This window comes from Heterocephalus glaber, unplaced genomic scaffold (assembly GCF_053883595.1).
Source record: "Heterocephalus glaber isolate CG9 unplaced genomic scaffold, H.glaber_assembly_v1.0 deba00001673, whole genome shotgun sequence".
NCBI classification, from domain to species: domain Eukaryota; kingdom Metazoa; phylum Chordata; class Mammalia; order Rodentia; family Bathyergidae; genus Heterocephalus; species Heterocephalus glaber.
Window position 1 is genome coordinate 2659890 of NW_028258410.1, and position 11329 is coordinate 2671218.

Below are 11329 nucleotides of genomic sequence, written 5' to 3' on the forward strand. Positions count from 1 at the left end.
TGACTTTGTTTTTATTTACATAACTTTTATATGTATCCCCATAATGTTCAAAAGAACATAAAACTACAGTACTTTACTATACAGTAAATTGGGAAAAACTACAGTACTATATAAACCAGGTACACTGTACAAAGATACATTGATGCTCTGTAAACAAGATTTACAGAAATGTACTAAAGAAAAGATATTCAGGCTGACATTTTAGCCATTGAATCCTTCAAATTCCTCATCAGTGTCATCATCAGACATGTTCAGGAGACATAGAAGATCTGGTAAAAGAGATGACAAAATAGAAACAGAAGAACAGTACTAGCAGTCCTAGGTTTAGCTTTTGAGAAGAATCCATTAGTGTGATCTGTTTTGTCATTTTATTTTTTGCTTCACCAGAGCACCATAAAAGTTCACTCATCTCCCAGCCATTACCAGCCCAATGAGACAAGCAGCTTGAAGCTCCACGGCCATCCTGGGCCCTGCCCATGCCATGGTGAGGTCTGCTTAGCCATACAGCCATCTCCAAGATCCAGTCCCTCCCCCCTGCGTACCTCTGGCCTTCTGGCTTTTCTGCTACCTGGTCCCACACTACAGAGGCACAGAAGATTATAAAGACCCTTGTCCTGAGTGCCACAAGATAGACCAGAATTTAGTAACACAAAGAGGGCTTCTCAGGCTCCTCAATGAAAACTGAAGCTCAGCAGAAAAGTAAAGAGAATCTCTACAATAAAGGCACATCAGACCACTGTACTTGGTCTGTTGCTGGCTTGCTGAGACTCATTGATTTGCATATGTACACAGATTCCTACTTTGCCTACTGTGACAGCAGAGACATACCCAAAAGGAGGCCCATAATATTTATTTTTTGCTATTTGCATAAAAGAAAACTTTTTTTCTCTTATTTTTAATTCTTAATTTTTATTTTTTCTACTCTTCAAATTTTTACTTTGCTTTCTTTTCTTTCTTTTATCTTTTCTTACTCTCACTCACTCATTCTCTTGCTGTCCCACATTGCTCCTTATCTTCCCATTTGTTCCTTTCTGCACTGAATACAGATTTCTCCCTTATTGTTGTTTTCTTCTCTTTTTCCTTCTCTTGATTATCATTAGGTTTAAAGGAAAGTAAATATGGTATCTAGCCTCCCTGTTGCTTTTAGATGATTCTATTTACATCTTTCTTCTTTCATTCTGCCTTTTTCTCTTGCCTTTAACAACTTCTTAGGGTTTGTGTGATCTTCCTGTGTCTTCTGGACTCACCAGTAAACTTTCCTGATCTTCCTACCTGTCCCCCCCCTCCCCAACTCCTTTTAACTCCCCTCTCTGAAGGGGAAAGGTGCTATACTTAAGAGTTTATTCATTATAAACTTATGTTGGGTTGGTCCTCGGTTTTAATTTAACTCACATAGTTAAATGTGATAGATTAATAACTACCACAAATTGTCATTTTCTAAGCTGGACCTGATGCTCTGGTATTGCTGATTGTGTCATTTGGGCTAACATGTTGTGATTGATCTAATTAGTTTTCCTTCCTGGTATAAGGAAAATAAAATAACCTCAGAGTCACTAGAGTCTCAAAACCCAAACACAAGCTATATCTGGAAGACACTTCTGAAAAGCAATCATTCCACAAGGGTTTTAAACACAAGCAACAAAGATACCTATATTAAGCAATCTTGAAATATCAACCCAGGAATTAAACCAAGGAGAGTACCAAAAAAAAAAAAAAGAGAGAAGACCCTTAAGCAAGGCACAAATGGAGGCTTCCATGCCACAAAAAGGTAATTCTGTGGAAAATGAGGTGAAAAAGTCTGATAAGCGACCACTTGGACACCCTGAACTGATAGCACAGCAAGTAACAAAGCAGATGCATGAGGCTCTAGGAAAATTCAAAACAGAAATAATCTCCTAGATAAACACAGACATGGTGAGCAGAGTGAAAGACATGATTAGAGGCTCTAGAGCAGAAACATATGAGAAAATAGATGAGATTAGAAACATGCTGGAAGCCATAAATGCCCATCATAAGAAAGAAATGGAACCCATGAAACAGATTCAAACAGATATTCAGGAGATTAAAAACTCTATTGAAAGCATGCAGAGCAGACTAAGAGAATCTGAAGACAGAATATCATATATAGAAGACAGGATTGCAATAAAGGACCATGAAAACAGATTTCTTAAAGATAGTAAGGGACCATGAGAAATCAATCCAACAGCTGCTAGATGATGCAAAGAAGAATAACATAAGACTCATAGGAGTCCACAAAAACAGGAGAAAGTACAATTTACATTAAAAAAACTGTTCACAGAAGCAAGAGTAGAAAACCTCCCAGACAAAGGTAGAGAATTGGACATACAGATAAGTGAAACATATAGAAATCCAACTAGCTATGACCAAAAAATATCTACACCTAGCCATATAATAGTCAAGATCCCAGAAACCCAACAGAAGAACAAAATTCTACAGGCAGTTAGAGAAAAGAAACAAATCACCTACCAAGGAAAGCCTATCAAAATCATGGCAGATTTCTCAACACAAACCCTCAAATCAAGGAGAGCCTGGAGTGAAGTATTTCAAGCACTAAAAGAAAATAACTTCCAACCTAGACTGTTGTATCTGGCAAAATTATCTTTCAAAATCAATGGGGAAATTAGATGCTTTCACAACAAAGAACACCTGCGAAATTTCAGGAACACCAAAACAGCACTCCAAACAATCCTAAGCAATATCCTAGAAAAAGACAATGAAGGTCAGAACTCCGTGAGGCCCAACAGAGAAAAGGCACCATGCAGGGTAGGACACTAAAGTGAAAGGCAGGGGGGTAAGAAATAAAAGAGCCAACAACAGTAAAACATCATGACAAGGAAGAGTAAATATCTCTCAATTATAACAATCAATGTTAATGGCCTCAATTCACCAATCAAAAGAAATAAACTGACAATGGATTAAGAAGCAAAACCCAGCAATATGTTGTATACAAGAAACACACCTAACTCAAAAGGAAATCCATAGACTGAATGTAAAAGGATGGAAAACAGTTCTCCACATGACAGGGACCCAGAAAAAGAAAACATAGCAATCTTATTTGCAGACAAATTAGATTTCAAACCAAAACTAATTAAGAGAGAAAAGATAGTCACTACCTACATGTGAAGGGAAAAATCCAAGAAGAGATGACAATCCTAAATATATATGCACCATATATGAATGCCCCCACCTGTACAAAACAAATAATAATGGACATAAAAAACCAAATAAGCACTAATACAATTGTAGTAGGGGCCTTCAACACCCCTCTATCACAAATAGACAGATCAACAACAACAAAAAACCTAACAATGAAATTCTAGGACTGAATGAAGCTATTGAACAAATGGACTTAATAGATGTTTACAGAGTGTTCCACCCCACAAAATCAGAATACACATTCTTTTCAGCAGCACACGTGTCATTCTCCAAAACAGATCACATGCTAGCTCATAGGACATATCTAAGTAAATGTAAAAGAACTGAAGTTATCCCCTGTATATTTTCAGATCATAGTGCAATAAAATTGGAGATCAATAACATAAGAAACTGCAAAACTTCCACAAACACATGGAAATTGAACAACACCCTCCTGAAAAACCAATGGGTGACAGAGTTAATTAAAGAAGAAATTAGACAGTTTCTACAAGTAAACAATAATGTCAGTAAAACATACAAGAATCTGTGGGACACAATGAAAGCAGTTCTATATGGGAAATTCAGAGCGAGGTATGAGCATATCAGCACAACAGAGAGAACTCAGTTAAATAACCTAATGCAGAAACTCAAGCCCCTAGAAAAAGAAGAACATAACAAACATAAAGCTCATACAAGAAAGGAAAGTATAAAGATCTGAGCAGAAATCAATGCAATAGAGACTAAGAGAATGATACAAAAAAAATCAATGAATCAAAGCATGGGTTTTATGAAAGAATAAATAAAATCCATATTCCTTTAGCCAACCTTATCAAAAAAGGAAAGAAAAGGCTCAAACCCATGCAATTAAGAATGAAAAATGTGAAGCCACAACAGATACAGCAGAAATCCAGAGGATTATCAATACCTACTATGAGAACATGTACTCTAATAAAATGGAAAACACAGAAGAAATGGACAGATTCCTAGATACATACAAATTGCCAAAATTAAATGAAGAAGATATAGAAATTCTAAACACCACAATAACAATGAGGGATTTTGAAAATGTAATAAAAAACTTACCAACAAATAAAAGCCCAGGTTGTGATGGCTTCACTGCTGAATTCTACAAGACATTTAAAGAACTATTGCCATTACTCTTTAAAATCCTCAAGGAAATTGAAAGGGAAGCAAGGCTTCCAAATTCATTCCTGGAAGCAAGTGTTACTTTGATCCCCAAAGTAGGGAAAGACCCAATCCAAAAAGAGAACTACAGATCAATCTCCCTAATGAACATAGATGCAAAAATCCTCAAAAAGATACTGGCAAACAGAATACAGAGTGTCATCAAGAAGATCATACCCCCTGACCAAGTCGGATTTATCCCAGGGATGCAAGGATGGTTCAACATCCATAAGTCAATAAATGTAATTCACTATGTTAATAGAATCAAGGACAAAAACCACATGATCATCTCAATAGATGCAGAAAAAGCATTTGACAAAATCCAGCACCCATTCATGATAAAAATGCTACAGAAAATTGGAACAGAAGGTCCTTATCTCAACCTGATTAAGGCTATCAATGAAAAGCCAACAGCAAAGTCATAATAAATGGTCAAAAACTGAAAACTTTCATGCTAAAATCAGGAACAATACAAGGATGCCCACTATCACCACTCCTGATCAATATTGTTCTGGAAACATTTGCCATAGCAATTAGAAAAGAGAAAGAAATAAAAGGAATAAAGATAGGAAAGGAAGAAGTGCAAGTGTCATTATTTGCTGATGATATGATATTTTAAATAGAAGATCCAAAAAACTCAGTCAAAAGTCTTCTAGACCTAATTGACAGATTCAGTAGAGTAGCTGGATACAAGGTCAACACTCAAAAAAGAATAGATTTCTTATACACAAATAGCAGACCCATGGAGAGAGAAAATCTGGGAAATAATTCCTTTTCCAATAGCATCTAAAAAATGAAATATCTAGGAATCAACCTAGCAAAGGAAGCAAAAGACCAACACACTGAAAACTACAGTTTTCTGAAGAAGGAGATCAAAGAGGATATAAGAAAATGGAAAGATATCCCTTGTTCCTGTGTAGGGAGAACCAATATAGTGAAAATGCCCATACTTCCAAAACTACTATATAGATTTAATACAATGCCAATTGAAATCCCAACAATATACTTCATAGAACTAGAGAAAACAATCCAAAAATTCATTTGGAAGCAGAAGAAACCTAGAATAGCAAAAGCAATTCTAAGCAATGGAGACATGGCTGGGGATATCACAATCCCTAATTTGAAACTATATTACAAATCTACTGTGAAAATAACAGCATGGTACTTGCAAAGAAATGGTCCTGAAGATCAGTGGTATAGATTAGAAGATGCAGAAACAACTCCAGACATACTCAGCCACCTCATCTTTGACAAAGGAGCCAACCTCCCTCAATGGAGGAAAGGTAGCCTATTTAATAAATGGTGTTGGAAAAACTGGATTTCAATCTGCCAAAGATTAAAACTACACCCATACCTATCACAGCCCACTAAACCAAGAGCAAAGTGGATTAAAGATCTAAATATTAAGACTTCTGTCTTCCACTAAACTTGCTGGAAGATAACTTGGGTAGAACTCTTGAAGACATTAGCATAGGAAAAGACTTTATGAAGAAATCTTCAGTAGCACAGGAGCTAGCACAAAGAATCAACAACTGGGATCTCATTGTATTAAAAAGCTTCTGCACTGCAAGAGAAACCACCAACAGAGCTAAGAGACAACCTACAATGTGGGAAGATATTTTTAGCAGCTGTACCTCAGACAAAGGTATACTATCGAGAATATACAAAGAACTGAAAAAAATCAGACACCCCAAATTCAAAGACCCAATTCAAACATGGGCATCCAAAATGAACAGACATTTCTCAGACAAAGAAGTAAAAACAGCAAATAAACATATGAAAAAATGTTCAACATCACTGGTCATTCAAGAGATGCAGATGAAAACAACACTGAGATTCCACCTCACCCCCAAAGAATGGCTGCTATCAAGAAATCAACCAATAACAAATGCTGGCAGGGTTTTGGAGAGAAAGGAACACTTCTCCATTGTTGGTGGGAATGTAGACTGGTGCAACCACTGTAGAAATCAGTATGGAGATACCTCAAAGAACTAGGACTACTGGTCCCATTTGACCCAGCTATTCCCCTACTGGGAATCTTCCCCAAAGAATCAAAAGAATCATCCCACAGCGATATAGGTGCACCTATGTTTATAGTGGCACAGTTTGTAATAGCTAAAGCTTGGAAACAGCCCAAATGCCCAGCGACTGGAAACTGGATAAAGATGTGGTTTTTCTTTAAAATGGGGTACTACTCAGCCATAAAGAATGAGAAACTAGACACATTTATAGCTAAATGGATGCATATTGAGGCCATACTCTTACATGAAATAAATAGGACACATATGTGTAAATACTGAATAGTTTCTCTAGTGTGAAAAACTGAAAGTGTAAATAAGAATGAAAATGATTAAAATGAATAATTGATAATTTGAAATAGTAAAAGATCCAAAAGTTTAGAGGTGGTGGGAGGGGAAGGGGAAAGGGAAGAAGGGAAAGGAAAAATTATGAGAAAGAAAAAAAATGGAATCAAAATCAGTGTAAATAGGGAGGGGTGGAGAGGTGCACAGTTAATGGGAGAAAAAATAAGAACTAGGATACATCATGTTCAGGTACAAACACCCAATGATAAATGTAAATGTATTGTACACCTAAAATGTACCAATAAATATATAAATTTTAAAAAGTTCTCTCATTTCCTGTTCTACTTTTATGAACCACTCAACATTCAGATCTATAGCCTCTCCTTCTAGCATAGCTGCAATCACTTCTGAGAACACACAGTTGACAGTACACTGTGGACAGTACACTCACTGGGAAACCTGTGGCATTTTCATGCATAGAATTGAATATAGAAGTAGATGTCTCCATAAGGCCACACTGCTGCTCCCATTCCTGTTCCTGCATCTTAAGTCTGAGTGCAGGTCATACTTCTGAACAGTCATTAACCAAGGAGGTCATTAAATTAGAAATATCTGTATTCCCTTGGTGATGAATGACACTAAACACTTTTATCAAATATCTGTTGAACATTTTTTCTTTTTTTGAACTGTCTATTCAGTTGTTTTGCCCATCTACTAATCAGACTCTTTGCTTCCTAGCTTTGAGTTGAGTTTCTTGTGTATTTTGGACATCAGCTATATGGCTTGCAAATATTTTCTCCCATTCCACAGGGTGTCTCTTCCCTCTGATCCACAGAACCTTTTAATTTAATTTAATCACACTGGTGTGTTTTTTGTTTTTGTTGTTTCTGCTTCAGGGTTATCTTTTAAAATTCATCATGAGATGGGAATCAAGGAGCTTTGTGATTTTCTTCTACTAATGTTATAGCTGCAAGTCTTCATAAAGTTTCTATCCATTTGAACTGATTTTTGCTTATGTGATGATATATGTGACTAATTTCATTTTTTCTGCATATACCTACCTTGTTTTTCCAACATTTTTATTGAAGAGACTTTCCCATTGTGAAGATGACATATCTGATTAAACCTATGTAAAATGTCTGAAGTGGGCTGTCATGTGACTGACTGATATGTTTCTTTGTTTGTTTCCAAAGCAATAGATTACTTAATTGCAACATTTTGCAAAGGAATAATTAAGCTATTGTTGTCTATGGAGAAAAGAGTACAAACAAGGGGCTTTCCCCTGAGAACATGCACAGGAAGCATTGCAAATGGGGTTGAATCTCTGGCAGAAGGCTTTGGGTTATTTCATCTCCTTAGTTCAGTGGTAATGTGTGGTCCTGGTATCTGGAAAGAAAAGATCAATCACTCTGCACATTATCATGTACAGTCTTTTTCCCCTCATCAGTTTCTCGTGTTATTTTGAGAAAATTTTAAGAGGTAACTATAAAAGGAAAAAATTCTGTACCTGTTACTTTTGGAAATAACAGGCATGATGGCCAATACATTATACTTTATAGATAATTAATTATCGTATTCAATATAATTAGTCTGTATTTTCAACACATTTAAAAGCAAACCTGGAGAATAATTTATTAAATCTTTAATTCAGCATTAGTATAAAAGATATTGAGTAATACTCTTCAGTACCACTTATAAGTACTTACCAAATGTATTTAATCCAAAGCAATTTTGAGAGATTTTTTCAAAAACACTGATGAAACTTGAAATCAATTTACGAATTATGAAAAATATGTTGGGAACACATGACCATTGAATATCTTATAAGATGGGCAAATAAAAATATTTATTTATTTATGACTATAATAACACTATTGATCAGAAAAATCTCACTAGGTGATGATTAAAACTATAGAAAGGTAGATTTCTAATATTTAATTTATTTTTCTATTACCCATTTTTCTACTCAAGATACATAAAGATCTGCATTTCTCTAGTTGACAGAGGGACTGTTGACTTAGACAAGTTGCTAAAATACTTTAACTGTTACAATCTTGCCTTTGTCAATGTAAACATTACATGATGATTTGAGATATTTACATAAAAATTAGGTGTAGTGGGGAAAATGGGTCTTTTCTACCAAGTGTGGTTAAACATGAGTCAATTCATTGATAGATTTTTATAGGTGAATGGTAACAAAATGTGAATGTAACCAAATGACATAAAACTGTTTGGACATTGAACCCTTTAATTACTACAATCTCACCAGATACTGTAATCTAATACTTTGACACTTTAGCTGAAATCACAATCTAAGCAGCTCAATGAATTTACATATCCTGATAAGGCCCTTAAAATGTAAAACTATTAAGAAGAGAAAAATTCACTAAGTTATGGAATAGTGTGGGAAATATTTTGGGACTCATATGAACAAAATTAACAACATGTTAACACACAATATCATTCTCAATACCATCAGGAAAAATTAAATACTTAGGACATAACAACCCAAGAAAAGACAGATCTTGAAAACAAAAGCCACATTCCTTTGAAAAGGACATAGGACCATACAAAAAAATGGAAAGACATCTGCTGTTCCTGTATAGGCAGCATCAATATAGTTAAAATGGCCATTTTTTCAAAACTGATATACAGATTTAATGCAACTCCAATCTAAATAACAGCAGCATCTTCACAGAACAAAGGAAATTTCCTAAAATCCATAGGGAACCAGAAGAGACCCAGAATAGCAAAAGCAATCCTGGGCAACAGCAGCACAGCAGGAGGCATCGCAACTCCACATTTCAAATCAGAATTAAACATCACAATTTTTGTAAGATTCTAATATAAGCAGAAATTTGTAACTTCCCTTTTGATTACAACTTATTTCTTAAACCTAGGTGTCCCAAAGTCAGCCTTCTCAGTGCCCCCTTCACCTCTTTGTTCCTGAGGGTGTAGACGAGGGGTTTCAGGAGCAGGGTGATGATGTTGTAGAAGAGGGTGAGGAACTTGCCCTGGTCTTGGGAGGAGATGCTTCCTGGCTGCATGTTCTTGTAGATAATGTTTCCATAGAAAAAACGACACCACCGTGAGATGGAAGCCACAGGTGTTGAAGATTTTGTTCCTCCCTAAGGATGACTGGATACTCAACACACCCCCCATGATGTAGTCATATACCAGGATGAACACCATCAGGGACAACACAACACCTATGGCCAGAATGAAGGCAACACTTTCTACAGCAGCTGTACTGATGCAGGCCAGGTGGATCAGGGCTGGCAGCTCACACAGGTAGTGATCCACACAGTGGCCCCCACAGCGGGGTAACCACTAGGTTAATGGAGTCATAATCAAAGAGTTAACCATCCCATATCCCCAAGCAAAGGACAACAAGCCCAGGCAGAGCCTGGGACTCCTGATCCCCTTGTAGTGCAGGGGCTTGCAGAAGGCCATGAAGCAGTCATACGCCATGACAGACAGGAGCAGGCACTCCACACCACCCAGACCCAGGAACAGAAAGAGCTGCAGGCCACAGCCCACATAGCTGATGGTCTTTTCTGGGCTATGTAGGTTGTAGAACAGCTGCAGGGTGAAGCTGGTGGTAAAGCTGAGGTCGAGGAAGGACAGGTGCATGAGGAAGTAGTACATGGGCGTGTGGAGGTGTGGGTCCAGTGGGACACCAGGATGATGGTGGCGTTACCCATCGGGGTCAGGAAATAGGCCACCAGGATGACCCCAAAGCGGATCCTCTCCAGGCGGGGGTGCTCAGAGAACACCAGCAGAATGAGGGGACTGTAGGAGCTGTCATTTTTTCCAACCATCACAGTGCACCTTATAAAAAAGAGAAATTGAAAGAAAAATAGTTCATAGCCACTCTGTACACCTATTACATGCTAACCACCCTGAATCTTCTAATTAAGACATTCATGTGTACAGCATGACTGATATATATAGCTTACCAGGCTAACAGTTGTTCCACAAAGAGGACACCAGTGGGAACCTCAGCTACCTGTCCTTCCTGCAGCCTCATGCAGACACTTCACTGGAGTGGGCCTTCTTGGGGTCTCATGACCTCTCTCTGCCTCTTGAACTGCTATCTTGTTTCACTGATCTTTGCTTTAAACATAAGGTAAGTCTTTTAAAACCCTGAATTTTGCATTTAACACCAGGTAATAAGTGCAAAACAGAGGGTTCCAGGAGCACCTTTTTTTTTTTTTTTTTTTTTTTTTTTGGTACCATGGATCAAACTTAGGATCTTGCACTTGCAAGGCAGGTGGTGGAACCACTGAGCTAAATCCCTGGCCCAGTACCAACTTTTAACCTGTGAATGGGCAGAAAACAGGTAGTGGTATTGTGTGTGTTGAACACTGCAAATACTGAGTTACTGCAGATGCCACATTCTTTAGGCAGCACACCGTTCATGTTTTCATTAGAAATGAGCTATTTGTGTAGATCAATATCTGTAACTTTAAGACAGTGTTATGTGAAAATATCACTAGGTAAAACAGTCACTTCTAAGGTGCTGAACTATACACTGGAATAAAGGACCTAAAATCATCTTAATCGCTGCTAGAGGAAAGTTACAAAGGTAAAAATGAAAGTTTTATTCACTCCTGAATATTTCCTTTCTAAAGAGCTCTTACATGCTTAAAGTCTTTAAAAGATGTAAAGGTATACCTGTCTGC

The 11329-nt window shown here is 37.1% G+C and overlaps 1 pseudogene; it reads right to left on the reverse strand.

Moving 5' to 3' along the window:
* Positions 1-9520: 9520 nt before the first annotated feature.
* LOC101710749 (olfactory receptor 2W3-like) lies at positions 9521-10465 on the reverse strand (annotated as a pseudogene).
* Positions 10466-11329: the final 864 nt, after the last annotated feature.